Below are 22,581 nucleotides of genomic sequence, written 5' to 3'. Positions count from 1 at the left end.
ATTCGGTTTATGTGTAACCATTAGCCCATGGGCACTTGACAGAAAAAGCTCTTCCTCTTGATTCTCATAGCCTGACATATATGTTTATGTGGACTACATTGGGGTCAGATTCTCAGCCCTGCTATGACCCCTTTGCACCATTCCAGTGGCGTAAAGTGGCCATAAAGCCACCTTAACCAGCCTCCTGACGATTCCCTCCGGTAGGTGAAATCCCAAGGCAGTGCAGAGCCATCATAGTTACAACCCTACTCCCTCCAGTGTGGGGAAGCTCCCATGCACTTCAGCACCTGCCTGCTGAAATAGTTAATAGGTAGCCAGCGCCACTTAAAGCAGTCATTTTCCAGTTGTGCTCAGGGGCGGGATCTGAGTCACAATGCTTCCCAGGCTACTTGAGAAGATGAGCTTATGCACCACCCCTTGCACAGAGTTGCAACAGTATTGCAAATACACAATATAGCCCCTAATGTATATGCTGCTATATATAATAGTTAAGCAACATATAATGCAATAATATAATTCCTTTCTGAGGTGCCGGAAACATCACAGTACATGAGATTGGAGCTCATATGACCAAAACACTAATATGGAGGGTTTTTTCATCTTATTAAATCCACATATCCAACAGGTTCAAAGCACATGAACAAAAGTTCAGCACAATAAACAACTACTTAATAATATCAGACTAAATGGACTTCCTTCTTCTAAATAACTGATGTTTCCTTTATGATATTGCTGAGTATTTATTATTTTTTTAATAACAGGATATTATTGTCTATTACACCATGTGTAATAAACACAGTTCAATCTTTCCCTATACAACTCTGCCAACACTCTTGCAATCTCGACCTCCAAACTCTTCCCCCTGCTCCATCTAAGGGAAGTTGGACCAAAGAACGTGGTCGTTTGGTGATGGGTACATTATAGACTACAATAAGAACACTAAATATGTTTTCTCTTCATAAACTTATGCCCACATTTGAACCCAGCTCTCCAGAGGTGGCAGTCTAGTTTATTGACCTGTAACACCTCGCCAATGCTTAAGAAATTTCTCTTTAAATGATCTGATTGAACCGGATTTGGCATCATATAAAAGGGCTGTGATAAGACTTTCTATGTTAACTGCTACTTTATGGGAAATTTTGTAATCTATTTTATTATATATTAGTAATAAATTATTAATTATTATTATTATTATTATTTATTTTGGCAAAGTGCTGTTTTCTTTGTGTGCGGGGGGAGGGGTTGAATCGCCTTCCCTGGCTGGAATGTGCTGTAGTGGCTCCCAGAACTGGAAGGCATAGAAAATTCACAAGCAACACAGAATCATTACTTCAAGCAGAAGAGACTACTTTCAGATGAATGCTGCTTCCAGACAGAACTACTGCAATCTGTCTCTTTGATAAGAGTCCAAATTGTACAAAATGCTGTGGCCTCTGCTTAGCGGCAATTTAGCAACTAGACAGCATGATAAGAACTGAATGTAGATCACCAAAGATCAGCTTTGGTCACACAAATGGTATGCCTTAAATTCCAAGTATGTCCTGAAATCCCATTAAAGTTATATACACTGAAAAAATGCTGAGGCCTACCAGTATGTTAATTTGTTTTCTATGTATCCATCACACTGAAGTTACACAAACACTTAATAATCTTAAAATCAATATAACTTAGGTGTAGCTAGTACAAAATAATTCTGTTTTTCTGCATGTTCTGGTTTTGATGCAAAACTTAACAGTAAAATCTGAAAAATTCAGATTGTTAATATGTTCCAGGGCCGACAGTAATTAAAAATTCTTGTCAAATGAGCTAAGTCCAGTTTGCAGTGGGCACGTGTCCACATCACACAAATAGCATGATAGATGGCAATAGGTGTCAACCTAGTTGGCAATCTAAAAAGAGAAGTCAGGGCAGAATAGACATTTGAGAATAATGGATGAGATTATATGCTTTTAGAAGCTCAGTACAGAACTTGCAGGGTTTTTAAAGCCATCTTTGAGCCCTTTTGGTCCTGGGCTGCTCTACGGGCTGGACCAGCCTCTGAAGTAATTTAAAAACAGGAGTACTTGTGGCACCTTAGAGACTAACAAATTTGTTAGTCTCTAATAAGGTGCCACAAGTACTCCTGTTCTTTTTGCGGATACAGACTAACACAGCTGCTACTCTGAAACCTGAAGTAATTTAAATGACCCTGGTAGCCTCTCTAACTTATGGGCTGCCCCATGGGCTATAACACTGCCTGGAATCTGCCACAGTGCCTGTGCTCCAGGAATCCTATCTGAGCCAAAACCAGGGCTTTTAGAACATGTTTACCCACTCCAGCCGTTTGAAACAGCTTAAAGGGGCTAGATATCTACATAACGTGAGAGTCACATTGGTCGAGCAGTACTGAGAAGTTTCTACTGTTGATATCTGTGCTGTACCTGTTCTGTGGTTAAAAGACTTCAGCACCTGGGAATCTGATACCTTTCACAAACACTAGAAAAATCCAAAACACTGCAAGTGTGAGTAAGGAAAAGAATTAGGAATAAATCCACCCCAAACATCTCCCATTATACTCAGCGGAGGCTCGATAAAATGCTAATTCTCTCTTTCATTTGCAGATTTGGACTGTTATAAGAACACATTTTGGCAAACAACATTTTGGCAACAATACCACTTTTAAATCTTTGGTTTGATGATGCAAGAATTTTAATTGCTTAATTTGATGTTTCTGCCACAAGTTACGTAAAGCTTTTCTTTACTTTTGCCTATACAATTTATAAATTCTTGTATATATTTTGTTTCAAGCAAGGAGGGCAATCATTGCATGGCATGAAAAAAAAAGTGTGTATTACTGCAAAATGATTGGGGAAAGCACATCCTAGCCAAATCATTACACACTAAGAAGATTCATTTCATCTCATTACTAGCAATAATTAGTACCCCTGTACATGGAACCTGAATTATCCTCTCACCCTCATAGGTAGTTCCTTGGAAGAAGGTTCAGACGGTGTGGGCAACTTGCTCCATCACTGTCTTTTTTTATATGTTTTTAAAGAAATAAATTATTTCAGTCTCCAAGGATTTAAATAGGCTGGCATCTTCCATGTGAAAATTCACTGAGAATAAAACAATGTAAAAGAAAAGAAAAGTTTATACTTTCAGTAGAAGGCTTGTGTCCCTCCAACCAATAATTACATCTTCCTATATCATGACTGTCCCTATTGACATAGTATCTGATTACTAGAGACATTTCGCTACAACTTTCACTATTGACCTGCTTAGGGAAATGTACTTGGCCTGGCTGCGCTAATCAGCAGTTGTAAATCTACCACTCACTTGATGTAGTAGTGTTTCTAGAAAAGATATTTGAGTGGCATTAGCGTGAAATCAGGGGGCCTGCTATATTTTAGAGGTTTTACTTGCAAGCAAACAAAAAGAATTTCAGCACAAGTAAAGAATTAGATATGTAGCATGCTGTAACACTTTATTAAATGTATATGCTCTAGCCAAGCAAATATTTATCTGCTTAAGCCTCAGCCCAATTTTCAATGAAGACAGTAAGAGTTTGACTTCAGTGGTAATTGGAGCAGGACTTTAATTTTTTTTCTATTGCAAAAGAAAATATTTGGGGCCCACAGTGAATAAAGATAAGTTTCTGGTTTTATATTAACTGGAATTCATGACACAACAAATTACCGTGGGCCAGATCCTCAGCTGGTACAACTTTATATACTACCATTGACTTCAATGGAGCTATGCCAATATATACCTCCTGAGGATCTGGACACTCATTTTTAACTAGGATTTCTTACCTGGGAATTGAGGACATTATTAGAATGACTGAAGAAAAGAAACAACAGATAAGCAAATAATTCCATTAAGAAAACTAAGATACACTCTAGAAGGCCAGTCTTCAGTGATTAATAGGCTTATTTTAGCTTAATAACCATTAATAAATCTTCATTTTTGTAACAAGAGGGACTGGTTAATTTGTACAGTAGTTACACCTCTATGTCTGAACAGGACAAAATTGGTGATTCATTTATTAAGTTCTAATCAAACTTAGAGGACAAACCAGACTTACAGAAATAAATGAGCTGTGACAATATACAGTGTTTATCATGTTAAAAAGAAGCCTCACTTCCAGAACAATTTCAGTAATATACTTTTCTTATTCATTTATTGTTATTCTACAGCATGCTTTAAAACGAATAGAAGTACCCATCTTTGCCTAGAGATACTGCTATGTGCTTAAAACAGGAGATAATTGTAACATCCCAACTACCATTTAAGGTATCATTGAAAATGTTAACTTTTTAGTGATGAATTTATATTGCACTGTGCTGAAGTTATATTGCCACTATATAGCTTGCTAGGAAAAGCAAACTATATTTGTGTTCCCTCCAGGCCTGGGATTTACCTCAATATTATTATTCCCAAAATATTAATGTCTAAAAGTGCTGTTTCTGGGAATGATATTGTGGAGTGGGTAAAATATTGGGAATGACATCCTAGTTACATATTAATAGATTGCAAGGTCATTTATTAACTGTACATCACCTGCGTGAAGTAATACATGACGGTGGCACTGGAGCTATTATGGCATATGCGGAAAATAATGTATTAGCTGTTCATGCCCAAAGGAAGTCCTCTTGACTCCATTTTAAGAATTGCTACATTACTCCCCAATATATGATTTGGGTTTTATGCTTGGTTTGGGGAATGACTTCAAAACAGGAATATTTACATTTCATGATGTTTCAAAATTAAGCATTGTGTGCCTTGAGATATATAGATGTTGTGCATGTAATTTTACAAGAAATAGGCAAAAGATGTCTCAAAAATCTTAGGTAGTCATATTCACTGTCATTTTGTTTTCAGCAATATGTTTTATCAGTGTTGTACAACTTATTCTTTAATAATTTCTTTCCTTTTATAGTAACTCTTCCTTTTGTAAGCGCTGTCCTTACTTATTCCTTTAATAATTTAGTAAGCTGCCCACTAGATCTGGATAAATATTGATCAAAGTTGTCCATGAGTATTTTCTCAGAGTTATAAACAAATTAGATCTGAGTCCACACTCCTATTGTATTTGCTTTCTACGTACCTTCAAACAAAGAGGCCTTGTCCTCACCGCAGTAATACCAATTTTACATGGGTATAATTTTATTAATGTCAATGGATTTAATGTATGTTAATTATAATGTTCATATTTATATCCACATGAGAGGAAAAAGAGTAGGGTGACCAGATGTCCCGATTTTATAGGGACAGTCCCAATTTTGGGGTCTTTTTTTATATAGGCTCCTATTACCCCCTACCCCCATCCCAATTTTTCACACTTGCTGTCTGGTCACCCTAAGAAAGAGGCAGAAGATCAAAATTTTCAAACTTGGCACACAAAGTTAGGCAGCTAAATAAAAGTAGCCTGATACTGACTGATGGCAGGGATTGAACCATGTGATCATCAGAGCAAAGGTATCTACAGCTTGAGCTAAGGAGACAGGCACCTCACCCAAGAACTGTAAGAGACTCAGCTCCTCTATGAATCAGGAGTATAGAGGGGGACACACTGAGAACCCAAAATTTCCATTGAAGTCAATTGGAGCTGCATTGACTCAGCACCACTGGAAACCAGACCCTTTTTTATATATAGGTTCCTAAATATAGATTTATGTGCCTAACTTTGGGTTCCTATTTTTCAAAATCTTGAACTAAGATTTATGGCACACATGGGAGACACAAGGCTGAAATGAACAGATAAAGTTAAAGTTTCATTTTCAATGGGTTCCACTCAGGATTAACATTGCATCTAAAATGGCGAATATTTGAAAGAGTCATCAAGAGAGGTTACTGACAGGAATATTCACAGAAACAGCAAATTGAAAGCAAAGAATGCAGAATATTTGTGGCAAGCAGATTTCAGACTTGTAATGGTACTGGAAACCTTGTGAAGAAGTGTATCATCTTCCCAGTTGTATCATTCTATTATACCACCTGCCATGCAGATGCTTCGAATACATCCTCTGTGAACACAAAAAGAGATGCTATTAACTTAAAGTTGATCACAGATTGGAAGCAAAACGTTGACTGAATGTGAAACTTTAAGATGCTTCCGGAGCTTTGTAATATATGATAGAAGAAGTTTGACAGGCAACTTAACCCTACAACTGTCAGGCACCCAAACCAATGAAGTGGAAAACAAAAGTGCTCCCAAATATGTTTAGAATGATTCATTTCACTATTTCACTTTGAAATGAGGAACAAAAAATGGAAGCATTCCTATTTCCTATTGAAAGTAATCAGAGCTCTATATCCCTCTGTGTTTACATAAAGAGAGCTGTTTATTTAGAATCCTTGGTGATAAGGACACCACAAGCTCATAACTTATTATATATTCTCTTTTCATTTTGTCTTTTTTGGGGCGAGAATTATGTATATTTTATGATAACCCAAAATGACTTATACATAAAAAATACAGACTTTAAAGATAAAAAGGATTAGTAGCAGGTAATGCATTTTCCATGAGTGGCTATAGGGCTCTCAGTTCCAGAAAGTACAGGCTGCATACAAATGAATTGATAAAAGTCTGAAGCTGCGGATGGGTAGGAAGGCTCATGCTTTGCTGGAGATGATTCTTAAAGTTACAATAAATCAGACAGACAGTGTCGGCCTTTGAGGATAAACCTGTGATGGCTTGTTGTGCCTCTTTGAATCGCCTCGGAGGCCCAGGGACTAAAAAGTGCCTAGATGTCACATTAAATCTACCGGGAGGATGGAGCACTTCAAAGAGGAACGCAATCAGATCTGATGGAAAATACATTTTCTGAAAGCTACTGACAAAAAAGTAATCTTTGATGTGGATGTTGAATAACAATTGATATTGTCTTTCCTGACATTTTTCATTATTGCCGTCTTATACAGCCTACTTCATGTATTAAAGCAATATTAACTGTTTGACAGGGACAAATCCTCAAACTATCACATAAGCAATTGTTTCTGAATTGTCTTAGCCCACTGCCTGTAAAACCTGTCCCAATAACTGCTTTTAAATATGATGGTATACTCTTTTCCCTGACTAGCTAGACAGTGTCTGAGCCTTGGCATAATACAACGGAGTCTAGGGGATATTAAAAATGGTTAGGTGGTTATGAGGTGTCATTTGATTATAAGCAGAGAAGAGTAGTGTTTCTGAAGGTGACTTTTAATGCGAGAGGTCTATAAAAAGTTAGTCCTTATTATTCCCAATGTACAATACACATTTATATCAAGTATACATACTCAAATCTCAGATCTGCTGCAATTCTTGTAGCTTAAAGGAAGAAACCAGAAATGTACAGGAGATCTTTCTTATTTATGCAAGGAAATAAAGCAATCTGTGGCTGTACAAAATGTTATAAAAGCTACTGTAGTTAAATCCCTCAGTTGTTACTGGAAAGAAATTCAAGTAGATCTAGGAGCCACATGTCATTCCAAAGGACTGAATCCCTCCTGGGGTTTGATGTCTTAACCTTCTATTGTAAAGATGTGCAGTTTCATCAGAGCTATTTATAAATCCCAAATCCCTAATTTTCAGATGACCTTGAGCTACTGAATGAATTTGAGAAAATACAGCTGGAGTTCTAATCAGTTTTAGTATAAAGGGGTTAACTGCATTAGCACCAGTAAAAGGCACATGTACAGAAAACCTAACTATGAGAGAAAATTACAAAACTGACATAATTGACTGCTCTTAAGCTCTCAAAAGTTATTATCATTTATGTTTTGCTATATAACATAGTGATGTTGTGAATGTCCCTGTTTGCTTCTTATTCCCTTGACGGTATTTTCCTGGTCTTGAAATTTTCACACTCCTCTAAGATTGGTTTAACCATCTTTTATTTTCCCCCCACTACATATTCTTCTATGATTCCCTTTTTTGTTCCTAACAAATTTCTCATTTTTATGGAAGAGTCCCCCAATGTGGTGTTCTATAGGTTCACTCTTGAGGGGAAAAACGTTTAACTCGGTGTATTTAACCTATGGTAATAAACTCCATATAGTTTATTTTGTAGGATTCATACAGTAATTGTGAGATCCTCTCATACTGGAATCAATAAGCCACATAGTTGTCCAGCATCACAATACTGTGCTGTAATGTATTAATATTTGTATTAACAAGCATGAGAATTAGACACTGAGCACTCTAACATATATTTCCCTGATATATGAAAACAGACCATCTTGCCCTGCAAAAGGTAACAATGAGAGACCCAACATTTTGCCTCTCTCTGTATCATCCTTTGTCATGCTTGTGCTTTCAGACACACATGTAGAATAGGTAGTAGCTGTCCCCACAAGGAGAAGAGTAAGCTGCACTGCTCACTAGTGTGTGCGCCAAACCAGGCTCACTCCCATCCCGCGCTGAACTGTCAAATTATTTCAAGGACCTGAGGTTCAAACACGATTCCTTTCCACCCAGGAGGGAGCTGCTGTCCTTCTCATCAAGTAGAGACAATGAAAACCTCTTCTTTTGGCTGATTTGTAAGTGATAAATGGTTCTACCAAAAGAAAAGAAAAGAAAAGAAAAGAAAAGAAAAGAAAAGAAGACATCAGCAACATCCTCAGCAGTTTCAAAAGGTTATTCCTTCTTATCTCCCAACTCCAACTGTTGCTTTAATATTTCAGAGTTGGCTCAGTCTAAAGTTCACATTGTCCCCTCTAGCACTCCAGATCCTTGACACTTCAACCCCAGGGCTACCAGAAGGGATTGCTCCTCTTTCATGCTCTGCACTGTTTTGTCCCTGATGGGAACTCATTCACTCCCTGGTTTCCTAACACCTTCTTTCTGAGTTATTGAAATGAAGCCGCCTGACCAGCTGAAACTTCTTTGAAGCCTGGGAACATTTCAGATGTCAAGTTGTGAGATTTCCTCTCTTTATTTTAGCCGCTGCCAGGGCTTGTAAAAAAAAATCTATGAACTAAGCATTAAAACCCCATACACAGCAAACTCCTGGCACTGATTTTACTATCCTACAGTAAATGGGGGATGGGAAAACCACAGAAATTATCATAATGTGCCCATTGTGGAAATATTAGAAAGATGATTGGTGTTGGGGGAGAGGAAAATGAAGGTCCATTAGCCAGCGAAAGATGTGTGAAAAGCTTTCAGTTCTGGTTTTATATTCACTGAGGTCAAATTACAATCCTCTCCCCTACACTTACACACACACACTTTGGGCTTGATCCTGCACAGCACAGATGCAGAGTGCTAAACACAGAATTGCAAAATAAAAAGTGCTGAGGAGATCAGTGAGTACAAAGGAACATGATCCTACACTAATGAGAGCACTGCAGTTGTGGTGACCAAATTACTCCTGCCTAGTAGCAGAATAAGGCCAAAGACAGCAGTGCATAGCTCAATACCTCATTAGGGCGGCAGTGACAGGGATTGAATCTATGTCTCCTTAGACACCCCTGTTCTCCACCAGCCTGATCCTTTTTGCTCTGCTTCTCTTGAGTTTCAGAGAGCAGGCACAATATGAGTTTGACTTACTTGGGCTCAGAAAGAAGGGGCCAAGCCTAATGCTTGATTTTATTTGTGCTTCCTCATAGTCTTTGCTCACACACAACCTTTCGCTCCCTATGCACATTGCACAAGGGCTTACAGAATCACAGATTTTATGAACATGCCCATGAGGGGATGGATGGAGACTATTGCATTGCATCTATGCACAATTCCTGGTAAAAGCAACAGTCAAGACATTGTTATCACAAATGCCTGCAGCTAAAATGGAAGATTTAGCAGATGAAGTGTGGTATACAGAGTTTTTGTACCTTTGCTAAACATGGCCCTTTTCTCCCAGCTGTTGCCAAAAAGGATTCTTGACTCGAAATGGTCTGCATAAAAAACATCTCTGATTTGCAACAATCTGCAATAAAATGTTTAAACTTATATTTACTACTTCATAGATGTGTCGAATAACCGATATATTCCCATTCAGATTACTCCTGTAATATAACCTTACATTTGGACAGCAATACATACCTGGACTTTATCTGGGGTGGACATTTCAGACCTTGCATTGTAGGAAACTGTATTTCCCTTTTCTTTTTGAAACAAGGTATTACTTGCTATTCTATTCTATGGGATTTAGAGGGGGTTTTGAGCACAGTGAATTTTCTTTCTAGTGGTTAGACCAGGAACTTGTAAATCAGGACTCATGAGTTCTGTTGCCAGTTCCATCACTCACCTGTTCTGTGATGATGAGCAAGTCATATAATCCCTTTCTGCCTTATTTACTTCTTTACAAAATTTATATAATAATAGTTGCCAGGCTGTTTTGTGAGGCCTAATTTATGTTTTCAAAGCTTCTCAGTCGTATAGAGCATTAGCACCTTCTTAATGCAATAAATCAAAATTGAACGAGAAATTGATCTGAGGAAAAGTCAAATTTGAATAACATGCTACTGTAGGAGGGCTAAAGTCTCATCCCATAGAAGTCAATGTGAATTTTGTAATTCAATGGGCCTAGGATTTGGCTTTGAATGCATAAATTACTATTCCTCATTCTTACATCTCTCCAATCCTTATAAACGTTGATCATTTACCCATAGTGCCATTATACACATTTTCCCAAGGTTTGTGATGTGCTAACACTCCAGCCACCTGCTGCCTCATTTGCAGGATTATTTAGAGAATGGGTGTAAAAGTGTAAAACCCAATAAATAACACAAAGAGATATTGAGACTGTAAGCTCTTTAGGGCAGGGACCATCTCTGTTATAGGTTTGTCCAGGGCCTAGCACAATGGGCTGGGCCTCTAGAGGCTACCATAATACAAATAAATAAATAGCAAAATGTGACATATCCTTTAATGTATTCTGTGGGAGTTAGGAAGACAAGAAAACTCTAAATTAATGATACATCCTAAGGGTTTTTTTTTCCTCCCCCAGGGGTTTTCTACAGGAGATCATTCCCCCCACAGGCCCTTACCTCCTAACTGATATCCCAGAACAACTTCCCTGCTGGCTGAGAAGGTCTCCATGGGACTCCCTTTGAAGCTCTTCAGTACCATCCTTGAATCAGCCATAGAAGTTGCTACACAGTGATACAGGATGCACTTCGCTGTCCCTTCCTGCAGGGAAAGCTGAGGCTTCTGCATTCACAGCACCTGCCAGCCTGGGGAATGTAAGACCCAGTTTAAATTTTTCAGTTCAGTTTCATGTAAATGGATGTGTTACCCTGTAATTAATTCACTACTAATTACACAATTACTCTCATTTATAGTATCAGTTAAAAAAATGAATTGATGTTAGCCCATTCTAATTTGCAAAATAAATTAAGCAAATTGTTACTTGATTTTAAATCAAGTAAATCAGCTGCTTGGTTCATTTTCCCAGAGTAATTCTGTAATAGTTTATAATGTTACTGAATGTTGCTTACATATGCACGACCAATATAATTCTCTGTAGTGTCATTCTAATGACAGGAGGGAAGTTTTAGGCTTGGGATGTCCATGCCTAAGGTTATGTGGCCTTTTGCTTCTCCTGGACTCCTGTTTAAGCTGCCCATTTTGGGCTTGCTCATTATGAAGATTTATACCATCATCTAGTGGAACTCTCGTAAAACTACAACCCATTAATTCTCTCAACTAATATGCTCTTTGCATGCAGCCAGAGATGGAAAGAATAGGCAATGAGGTCCTTGTATTCAGATTACTAAAAATAGGAGGATTTTTGACATCTACCAGAGCAGGAGAATTTGCCATAACCTCTGTAATTAAAATCTTGTTCAATATTTGCCTAATGTCACATTAAATCTGTGTAATGCTGCTGCTTGTCTCCCCGCTCCCACCTCCTAATATTATTTTTCAGGATCTAGAAACATGACTACAGCAGCAGCAGCTAACCTGTGTTATAAGCAGAGGAAATTATTGGTTAGCAAAGCAAAGGGTGGACAAGGGAATAGAAATGTATCCTAGGTACTCCACCCTGGACAATAAATAAAGCCTGAATAAAAGGGATTTCATCCTTATTTTTCATCACAGTATGAGAGGCACCGTTGCCCCTTGCATTCTCTCCCCAACTCCCTACAGTTAGAGCACCTGCATGCCTTTACCATGCATGGAAATATTATCGTGTCACACTGCCAGTTTCAGGCTATTACCCCCACAGACGATTAACTATGCTGCCAAACTGTCTCAGATATACTCCCTTTAATTATTCCGACCCCTCCATCCACACCTCTCCTAATAAACTTTCTCTTCTTAATCCAAATGAGCTGGGGGAACCAGCTGTAGTATCACAACATATTGGGTCATCCAATGGCACTTCAGAAAGCTGACTAATGAATCAGCAGAATGACCATACAGTATTTTGATCACCCAGATGCAGTTGATCAAGGGACTAGATCAGAAACAGTATGACTTTGCTTGAACAAATCAATCAAGAGAGGTATTTTCATGTCGGAGTCCACATGACCCTGGGGAGTATGTGCAACAACAAAAAGGAAGAAGTGTAATGTCATCTAACATATCTATCCCAATGCCCGTGTCAAGTGTGTTCAGTGCATGGCTAACAGATCCACCCAGACTCATCTATCCAGGAGTCCAAATATGCTATTGCCACTACCTAAAGGTCAGAACCTCATGTGTTGGTTCTCTGTGGTATGGCCACATATCAACTGGTGGCTTCTTTATAAACCTCTTTTCCCTTTCTACCATGTTTTGGCCAGTTTTTATGACAGCACTTGGACCATCTCCCTGAGTCTGTTTGGTCCTGCTGAGTCCATCCTAACATTAAACAATGCATGCTGTTTTGAGCACTTTTCTGGGGAATGATATAGCACCATTCGTGTACTTGCCTTTGTGGGCTACTCTGTGAACCATGTTTACACTTACATGTTTTTCTGTGCCCAAATGGATGACAGCCCCACTAATTTTAAGTGTGTGACTATGCCTCTTCCCCAATGCCCAGAATATAAATTTGGCAATATACAAAAGGCAATGTAAAAGAAAGGTAATGCCTTATAATAATCATCCTAAAATAACATGAACTGCAGAGATGTACTGTTGCTGCTTCATCTAATCTGAAGCATGCACAGTCCATATTCATAGTTAATTTAGTCTGTTTTTAAATCATAGCAACCTTAACAACAACGAAAAGGCGTGATCTGTCTTTCCTGGAAGAGCCTAGTCACATTCCTCTCTCAAGTTCTCCATGTGACAGAGCAGCGCTACAATTAAAGCACAATAATTTGCTTGTTATTCAAGTCAGGCATTAGTTCTAGTAATGGGGTGCTTGGTGGAGAGATGGATTTCCTTGTTAGGAGCTAAGCACAGGATTAACTGAATTCTCCATGGAGAAATCTTGATTTGTTCAAGGTCTTTCATGTTTTCTACAGAGAAGGGATTATGTCTACTTAAAGAGGGGGCTTGCTTAAAAAGCTACAAAGTATAAGAAAAGGATTTAGGGCAGTCGGGCCTGCGGTTAAGTAGCTGAGGGGTAGAGGGAGTTTTAGAGCAGAAGATTATTTAAAGCCATAAAGTTCAAAAAATAATTGGTTTAGCACTACTGGGTCAATGCAGGGTAACATGCTGGAAAGGCAGTTAAGCATAAGCTAATATTCATTTTACTTTGGCTAATTATTGCAAGGCTTCAGAGTAAAGGGTGAAAGAAGAAATGTTCTAGTTCTTTCCTTTGGGGTTCAATCACATAGTATATTTTCTATGCTCTTTTGGTTTTTTTATATATACTTGTTGTGACATATATTATCAGACAAATGCAAGAATCGCAAAGGGCTTTTTTTAAAGCTCTGACATTGTTCATTTAATGAGGCCATGAAGTAGACCATTAAATGCCTCTCTAAGAGTTATGGAAAATGTGGTCCCTATGTAGCCGCCCTTCATTCAGGTCTATGATAGATCTAAGTCGAGGCACTCTTCAATCATGATGTAAACAAGAGACTTTCACTCTGTGATACAGAGCTCCCTCCATTCACTCCATAATTAACTAGATGACGATGTTGAATTTTGGCTGACACTTCATGGGTTTTTTTCCCCTGCTACACGGTGCAGTTTCACGGTACAGAAAATAGAATGGTCTTCAGGGAAAACTGAACAGTGTATTTGAAAGAACCAACAGGGAGTCCCACCTCACACACACGCACTGGATTCATAGCCAAAGTCCTAGGAAAATGGGAGCAAATCTTCCCACAACATATGGAGTGCCATGCAGATTGCGAGTGGATTTCTCCAAGAAAAATTGGTTGTTCCTAATGGAGATTGTGATTTAGTGGGCATAAATGTAACCTGGTGAGATACTTCCTATAATTGGAATGTCAGTACAGATGATTACAATCTATATAGGACAGACAGAAAGGAAGAAATGGTGGAGGGATGGCGTGATATGTATAAAATAGTTCTGAAACAGTCAAATTGTACTGCAGTGCAACAGTGAAAGAGTGGTGGGAGAGAGCATTTGTTAATGAAATGTGCTGATGGTAGTAAATTAGGCAGTGTGAACACTAGCACAGAGAAAGAAACAATACAAAGGCACCAAGAGAGATTGGAAACATGGACAGAAAAAAGTAAAATATGATTCGACTTGGAATAATATATTTGGGGGGAAATGTTCAGAAATACATTCAATCAGAGGGAGAAAGCACGGCAAGCAGCAATGCTGAAGGAAACCTAGAGGTGATGATGGACATACTAGATATGAGTTTGCAGTGTGATAGAGCCGCTAAATAAGGAAAGCATTTTGGGTTAAGGTATCATGTAAAAGAGCTAGGATATAATAATCTTTCTTTGTGCAACTCTGCTGTGACCACACCTGGCATATTGTTTTCAGTTCTGGGTACATCAATACTAGAAAGATACTGAGAAATTGGAGGGAGTTTTGAGAAGAGCAACAACAACAACAACAAGAAAAGATTAGGGGTCCAGAGGTGGATAATGAGGCAAGATTAAAAGAGCTAAATACTCCATGAATAGCTTTGGCTGTGACGATTAAGTGTGTGGTGGGGAGACATAATAACAGACTGCAAATATCTGAAGGATGTAAAAAAGAGGGAGAAGAAATTATCAGAGTAGTGCACGAGGTATAACTAGGAGTACTGAGATAGAACTGAGAACGAATTTAGATTGAATACTAGGAAAAACATTCTGAACATGAAATTGATTAGGCTGTGAAATAGTCTCCCAAAGGAAACAATGCAAACCTTATCACTTGGGACAACTAAAGTCAGATAGGACAACGCATTAGTAAATATATATTAGCAGAACACTGTGCATAGGTGGAAGGATGGACTAAATCACCATTTCTAATATCTACAGTATAAACCTATGTACTGTATTTAGCGATTATTCCTTACTCTACCAGTTTAATTTAATTAAAAATACCTGTGGAAACCCCTATCAGCCCTGCACATGTTCTGCATAGTCATCTGAAATTTGTCCCACAGCTTGGAGATTAATAGGATTCTCCCAAATGAAAGATACTGATTCTGGTTCTCAGCTGGATCCAATTCCAGTTGCAGCCAATAGGAGTCTTTTCATTTACTTCAATTGCAATTGGATCAGGCCCATACGCTATTTTAATTCTGCTTTACCTGGCTTAAAGGAAATGGGCCTTGCGGTTAGAGTAAGTACCTGGTAGACTAGAACCTGTGACAATGGAAGTAATGGGATCCTGATGCTTCCACATCACCACTAGGAGCCCAAGCCAGGTTTCTACTGGAGACCCTGTGAAGCTAGACACTGCAGGAAGTATCACCAGGCAGGCCCTGCATGGCAGCCCCCTGCAACTCACTGATTGGCAAATGCCAGTACATAAACCAGAAAGCCATTACAGGGAGTTGTCTGAGCAATGATGTAGACTACCTGCTTGCTTCTGATCCAGATTTTGCCTTCCTGTGAACCTTGGACTCCATCTCCTGACCCCAGTATGTCCCCAACTCTGCTATTTGCCTCCGCTCTGTAACCTGGTGCCTGACCCTGACTTCCTGGTATTCTGACCCAGCTCAATCCCAACTCTGCTACTGTCTCCTGCCTGTAACTCAGTGCCAGACCCTGACTCCCTAGTATGCTGACTCAGCTCAACCCTGACTTTGCTACATATCTCCTGACCTCAACTTGATAACTGACCAGTGCACACCTGCTGCCTATGGCCCGGCCCTGACAGTTGGATTCTATTCCTCTATGCCACGTACTTCCTCTATGACTTTGGGGAAGTCACTTTTCCTTTTTTTGCTTCAATCTACTCTTCTATAATAAATTAAATATCAAATATTCATGGGGGAATGTGAAGCTTAATTTATTAACCTTTGTAAACTTGCTTTGTCATCTTTGGGTAAAAGGTGCTATGTAAATTCAAAGTATTGTTTTTGTCTTGCAAGATTCATGGTACTGAGGAGGTGAAAGAGTTTATTTGCATAAAAGATGATGATTTATCTACTTTGTGGCTTCTCAGGTTCCCTGGAGCTTTGCAAGACAATACATGTAAATTTTTCTATCTTTGAAGAATTTCTTTCAGATCCAGAAGAAGAGAAACATTCTTTTAAAACTCAGTTGCTCCGCCCCCTCCTCCCCCCCCCCCAAGACCAAAATCCTGGAGTGAGGTGAAGACAAACAGGTTTCATTACACCCATCAGCTTTGTCAATCTCAAGGGTTCTCTGGAATTAGGGTTTATACTGATAACAAGTTCACTGAGACTACTCACTCACTAGGTAAGGTAGTACTCACTATAATCAAAGATGACAGAATCTGACCCGGTGTTTCTGATGTAAACACATGATTCTTTCCAACCAGATTAGGATCACCTGTGAACATTTGATGATACTTTCTAATTTCCCACCTTGACAGCCTTTCACAATGATTCTCCATTACTGCCGTATCCCCACCTCCTCACCAGCATGCACCTGCTTCCCATCTATACCACAGTAATATTAGAGGTGCCAGTGAATTGTCACTACAGGCACAGGGATGTAGAAACACTGGGCTGAGCCAAAATTCACAGTTCTCAAACCAAGCATCAAGTTTTCATAGCCTGATTCTTGTTCATGCAGAGAAGATATAGCATGATGGACTGTGATCAAGCAAAACCATCCACAAAAATGATGACTTACAACTGCGCACTGTCAGAAGATAGGATACTGGGCTAAATGGACCATTGGTCTGATCCAATATGGCCATTCTTATGTTCTTAGCCACTTTGATGGTTCAGTAGTTTTATGATAAACTTAAAGCTTGGAAATGTTCATATTATTATTGCTCATTTTGTTCTTTCATTTTCTATTTCATTATCAAGCATAAGCTTTGATGTATTCAGTGATTCATTATAAGGAGGAAACTTGTATAATACTTGATTACATACCTGGATACATTACTGCCAGCCAGTCTCACTACCAAGACAGGCCTGCCTCACATAAACCTTACAACCCTTCAATTCTTCTCACTGGAAAAACAGCTTTAAGGGACAGCCAGAATTAATCATTTGTAGTCATGGTGATTAAATCCATCTGGAATCTATCTGAAGAGTCATCCTCACACCTCCGCACATATAAATACACAGCCCATGTAATATATGTTTCACCCCTTTCCTTTCTTTGTGGTTTTGCCCTTCCTGTTCTAAATTGCCCCAGTCTCAGTGTAGCCATTTTGTTATTAAATTAACATTTTAGTCTTCCCAAGGGAGTGTTTCTGCCATCACCTGTCAATGAAACAGATCTCTATGTGGGTGCTCCTAGAAAGAACACTGTAAAATTTAAAATCATTACCGCCAATTCATTTTTGCTATTTGTTTTTTTTAAATAAGTAACATTCAATTTATAAGTTATATTTCATTACAAATAGCTGTATGGAACAGCCCATGAAAATCAGTAAATGCAAATAAAGTTTAAATTTAAACAGCATACATTGACTTGTACTGTATATGTGACTTTTGTACATTTAAAGTATAGCCAGTAGGAGTCTCTCATCTGAGAGATCTGTCCCATACATAGCAGTACTCAAATTGTCTTCTTTAGGAGGTGAGTTTTTGCTGCCAGATATATGTACTTTTAGCTGGACTTACACAGCACTATGAAGACATTAAGTATCAGAGGGGTAGCTGTGTTAGTCTGAATCTGTAAAAAGCAACAGAGAGTCCTGTGGCACCTTTAAGACTAACAGAAGTATTGGGAGCATAAGCTTTCGTGGGTAAGAACCTCACTTCTTCAGATGCAAGACATTAGTGGCTTGTCACCAAAGATATACCACAGAGCTATTTCCTTTAGCAATAATAGTAATTTTAATTTGACATCAGGTACAAATTTAAGATTTGATATTAAGCAGCACTAATTCCGATGCTTACAGTAATTTGACATCAGCTATTTAATTTGCCATACATCTACTTACCCTCTTACAATATATGTGAGTCACAGTCTCCATTTGTACTATGGGCTATAACCGCAGATAGTGTAAGCCAGAGTAAATTCATTGAAGTCAACTGAGTTTTGCCAGTTTGTATCAGCTGAGCATCTGGCCCTAGCTATTTTGGAGAATTGTAAGACACTCTGTTATGAGTTTCAGATTTCTCAGAGGAAAGTGCTCATATTTGGGTTGCATTTATCATGCTATCTATTTAAGGATGATTGGGAGACAGAGTGTGAGTGTTAGTGCACCCATCCTGCATATATGTAATTAAATAGCAGTGTGGATACTATGGTGCTTGAGGAGAGAAAGGAGATTGCCTGGAGCAGAGAAAGACCTGGCAGCTGAAAGGGAAAAGGCAGCCCAAAACAGAGAGAGAGGAAGAGATTTAGCAGCTGAGCAATAGAGACACAGACAGTCCTCTGGACACAGGGAAATAAAAAAAGGAAGGACATTGGAAGAAGAGGGAAAAAAAGGCAAGCCAGCATGAGAGTGAACCTAAGATCAGAAAAGGAGAGAGAGAGAGACTAGTATCAGAGGGTCAGATTCAGCATTGATTCACAACCTGTGAAACGCCATTGTATTCAATGGGGCTGTACGCACATATGTCAGGGTAGCTTCTGTTCAAGTCTTAAAAATCAAGACAAGGGAATCCCTAAAGTAAGCAAGCCAAAGATAATCACCAAGGGATCCAGCCTGCCAAGGAGGCTACAAGCCTGAGATCTATTGAAGTGTTACTCGGACTAAGAACCTGATTTAAAGCCCATTGAAGTACATGCGTGTTTTTCCACTGATTTTAATGGATTTTGGATCAGTCCCTAAATTATAAACATTTGACCATTTTAGAAGATAAATAACATAAATAAAAGCATTTACATTTCTTTTCACAAGAGTGAGATGGAGATTTTTCATTTGTTTTGGGGCACAAACAGGGTGGCTTTTCCCTTCCTTTCCTTAAAAACACCACATACACCAAGGGGACAGAGGTGGCAGGCACACCATGGCGTGTTGGAAACAGGCTGACAGAGCATTTGTCTGCAGTGTTAACTGCCAGGAATATCCCCACTGAAACATTGTGCAGGCCCAGCACGCATGCGCACGCACATACACACAAACACACACCCTATTCTCATAAAGTCAGAAAACAGGAACAGGATCCCAGGCAGCTGGTTGCTGCATCCTCCTTTTTTCTTCCACCCACTTACTGAGTTCTGATCTGCCTCTTTCATGGAGCTTTATGAAATGAGTGGAACTTATAATGACCTCTTCCATTCAACCAACCATGCCAGCCTCCATCATATGTTTTTCTGCTACTCCCACAATCACCTTTGTGCTTTCTTCCATGTCACCTTTTGCATGTGGTGTCCCTCCTAGAACTAATCAGTAAAAAATACTGCCTGGTCCTCTTTCATATCATTGTGATGCCTATGATAAATTGCAAGCTACTAACAGCTAGGTCTGTGACCACCAAAGACTACTGATTTCATTACTATTCCTGTTTACTTATATATTAAAAGAAAAATATTAACTTAAAACCTACTAACTAGGCACACATTTTTCTGCAATGCGAACTGCCAGGAGTATCTCCATTGAACAACTGTGGGATCAAGTATTCCTACCACTCCGACCATTGTCCACCACTCTCCCTTCTTTGTACTCTCACTTGTTGCATCTTGTCATAAATTAGTCTGTAAGCTCTTTGGAGGAGAGGTTGTCTCCTAGCCTGTACTTTTCTCATTTCATCTCCTAGCACAACAAAGCCCCAATATTGACAACAGCCTAATTAGTTAAAGTGATGCACTCTGCCTTGCTGTGGGCATTTTCAGGGAGATGACACCAGGTATGCTCTTTTTTGGAATATTAGCTACATTTACAATGCTCACAACTTCCTTTTTCTGCAGACAGAAGCAGGGGTGCAGTGCTCCTTATTCCCATGGAGCTTGGGTTGTGAGTGTGTGAAGGGGTGCTGGAGAGGGTCATACCAGTTCAAGATTTTGCTCTTTATTTGGTAACATTAAATTATTTAGTAATCCTTCGCTGCTGCACCAGGCTGGACAATTGAGTACCAGAACTTTTCACACAATTCTAATTAGTTCGCATAAACCAAGCATTTTTCCACCTTTTACCAAATGTGCTTTCACAGTCCTAATTTCAATGGCAGGTAAATGGAGGAATATTTTGCTTCACTCAGCAAGGAGAGCTCTGCTGCCTCCAATAATACTTCTTTGAGTCTTTAGAGCCAGAACTTGAACAGCTGACAGAATGCTCTATTGCTAGAGGTGACAGGGTGACTATTTCATTCTTTATTGTGCTATGTCTCTAAATTCAGTAAAGGCACACATGATAAACAAACATCCACAACTGAAAAACAGGTTCCCCAGGTTTCCAGAATAATTAACATGTAACACGTTCTTCTTAAGAGACAAGTGAAATATCACAGAAGCCATTTAGTACTGGCTTCTCTTTAACTTCCAGTTCCTTCTGAATTTAGTGCTTGTGAAAGGTGCTGGCTTGACATCACCCAAGACACTGTTCTCTTTATTCACTGAACAGGCACTATACAGATAGCAAAAGTACAACCCTTCCGACACTTCGTCAGTGTGCCAGCTACACCAACTGGACCCAGAAGGAGTAACTCTAGGAACAAAAGGAAACTTCATTGTCTATGTTCATTCAAACCTTGGCTGCTCTGATCAGACTACCAACAATATTGCTGATTTTTCCCAACTCTGATAGTGCTACTTTTGTGATATGAATGTATATCTGATTGCAACTGCTCTGAGACCATCAGCTCATTTCACATGGACCATTAAATTAAATAGTGTTCAAGCCTACTTGGATACTCATAAGGAAATAATTTGCACCTTTTTAAAACCCATCAGAACCTTGCCAGAGCAACACTGTAGGACTTGCTGGTTAGTAACATAGTTATTTGGATCCCACTGTACCTATCTGGTTCTTTCAAATTCCATATGCTGCACAGAGAGCAAAAGACCAAATAATTCCATTCCTGATAACCCTTGAACCAGACTATTGTTGATTGACACATAGATGTCAGGTCCTTACACAGATCTGCCCCTGATTTTGAACACTGATTTTCCTGGGCTCCAGTTTTATTTTTCCTAGGTTCCCTGCAAATGTCCCTTGAAGGAAGACTTTAATAGACCCAAAATCATACTTGCATTAAAAGAAGAATATTTTCAGTTATTCTGTCCTCTTGAGCACTGAAAAGCTATCATTCACAATGGTTGCCACAATATTTAAGGTATAATTACACTCCTGCCTGGCCTTTACCCACAAATCTGAATGTGGAGAAACTGTGACTTCCACACAGGTACCTGCAGTTCAGATCAAGCTTGAGTAGTAGCTTTCATTTTAGCCTAATAGCCTTGACAGTGTCCCTTTAATTTATCATTTCTAAGAGAAAGACTCTAGATAGAGCATCTTAGAAAATGTCTGTAGACAGGTTTTCCTTATTTTGATGGCTGAGAAAGGAGACATGCTCCATCATAACACTAATGCCGGGGTGTGGGGAGGGGAGTGTAAAACAGGGTCAGATATTACAGTCCTCACTCTCATCCATTTAAAAGCTGAAACTTCACAGAGCAAACAGCTGAAATTCATCATATTCAATGTGTTTCTCATGAACACTATAGAAGAGGAACCTTGCACTTTTAAATGGATGCCCCTTTCACATACAGCTACCTAATCATGGCCACGGAAGGACAGAAACAATATACTTAATAACACCCATGTCTTTGCACTCAAATTACCGAGCTTTCAAGGACATGGCTAAGAGGTACCTGGAGGGTGCTAAACCATCCTCCCCTCCAAACTCATGGGTAGCTTTCAAATTTCTAGGGCTTTGAAAATGGTTATGCATATTTCTTGCAGATTATCCTTAACCACATCAGGATATGGATGTGAAGTGGATGTCTGGCCTGAAATGTACCTGTATGGCTCTTTGGGTATGTATTTAAACATTCCGTTGAAGTTATATGCAATAGGGTAGATACTATAGAAAAATATTATCCCCTACACATGCCAACCTCAAGAAGCTACGAAGGTGATAATAGACTACCACACTATCTAGCTAGGTATTTATTTGACTTTCAACACTATAGTATCTGAGCACCAAGCTATCATTAATGGATTTTATCTGCACAAAGCTCATGTGAGGTACAGAAGTATTTCCCTGTTTACCAAT

The sequence above is a fragment of the Emys orbicularis genome, chromosome 6 (assembly GCF_028017835.1).
Source record: "Emys orbicularis isolate rEmyOrb1 chromosome 6, rEmyOrb1.hap1, whole genome shotgun sequence".
NCBI classification, from domain to species: domain Eukaryota; kingdom Metazoa; phylum Chordata; order Testudines; family Emydidae; genus Emys; species Emys orbicularis.
This window is presented reverse-complemented; position numbering follows the sequence as displayed.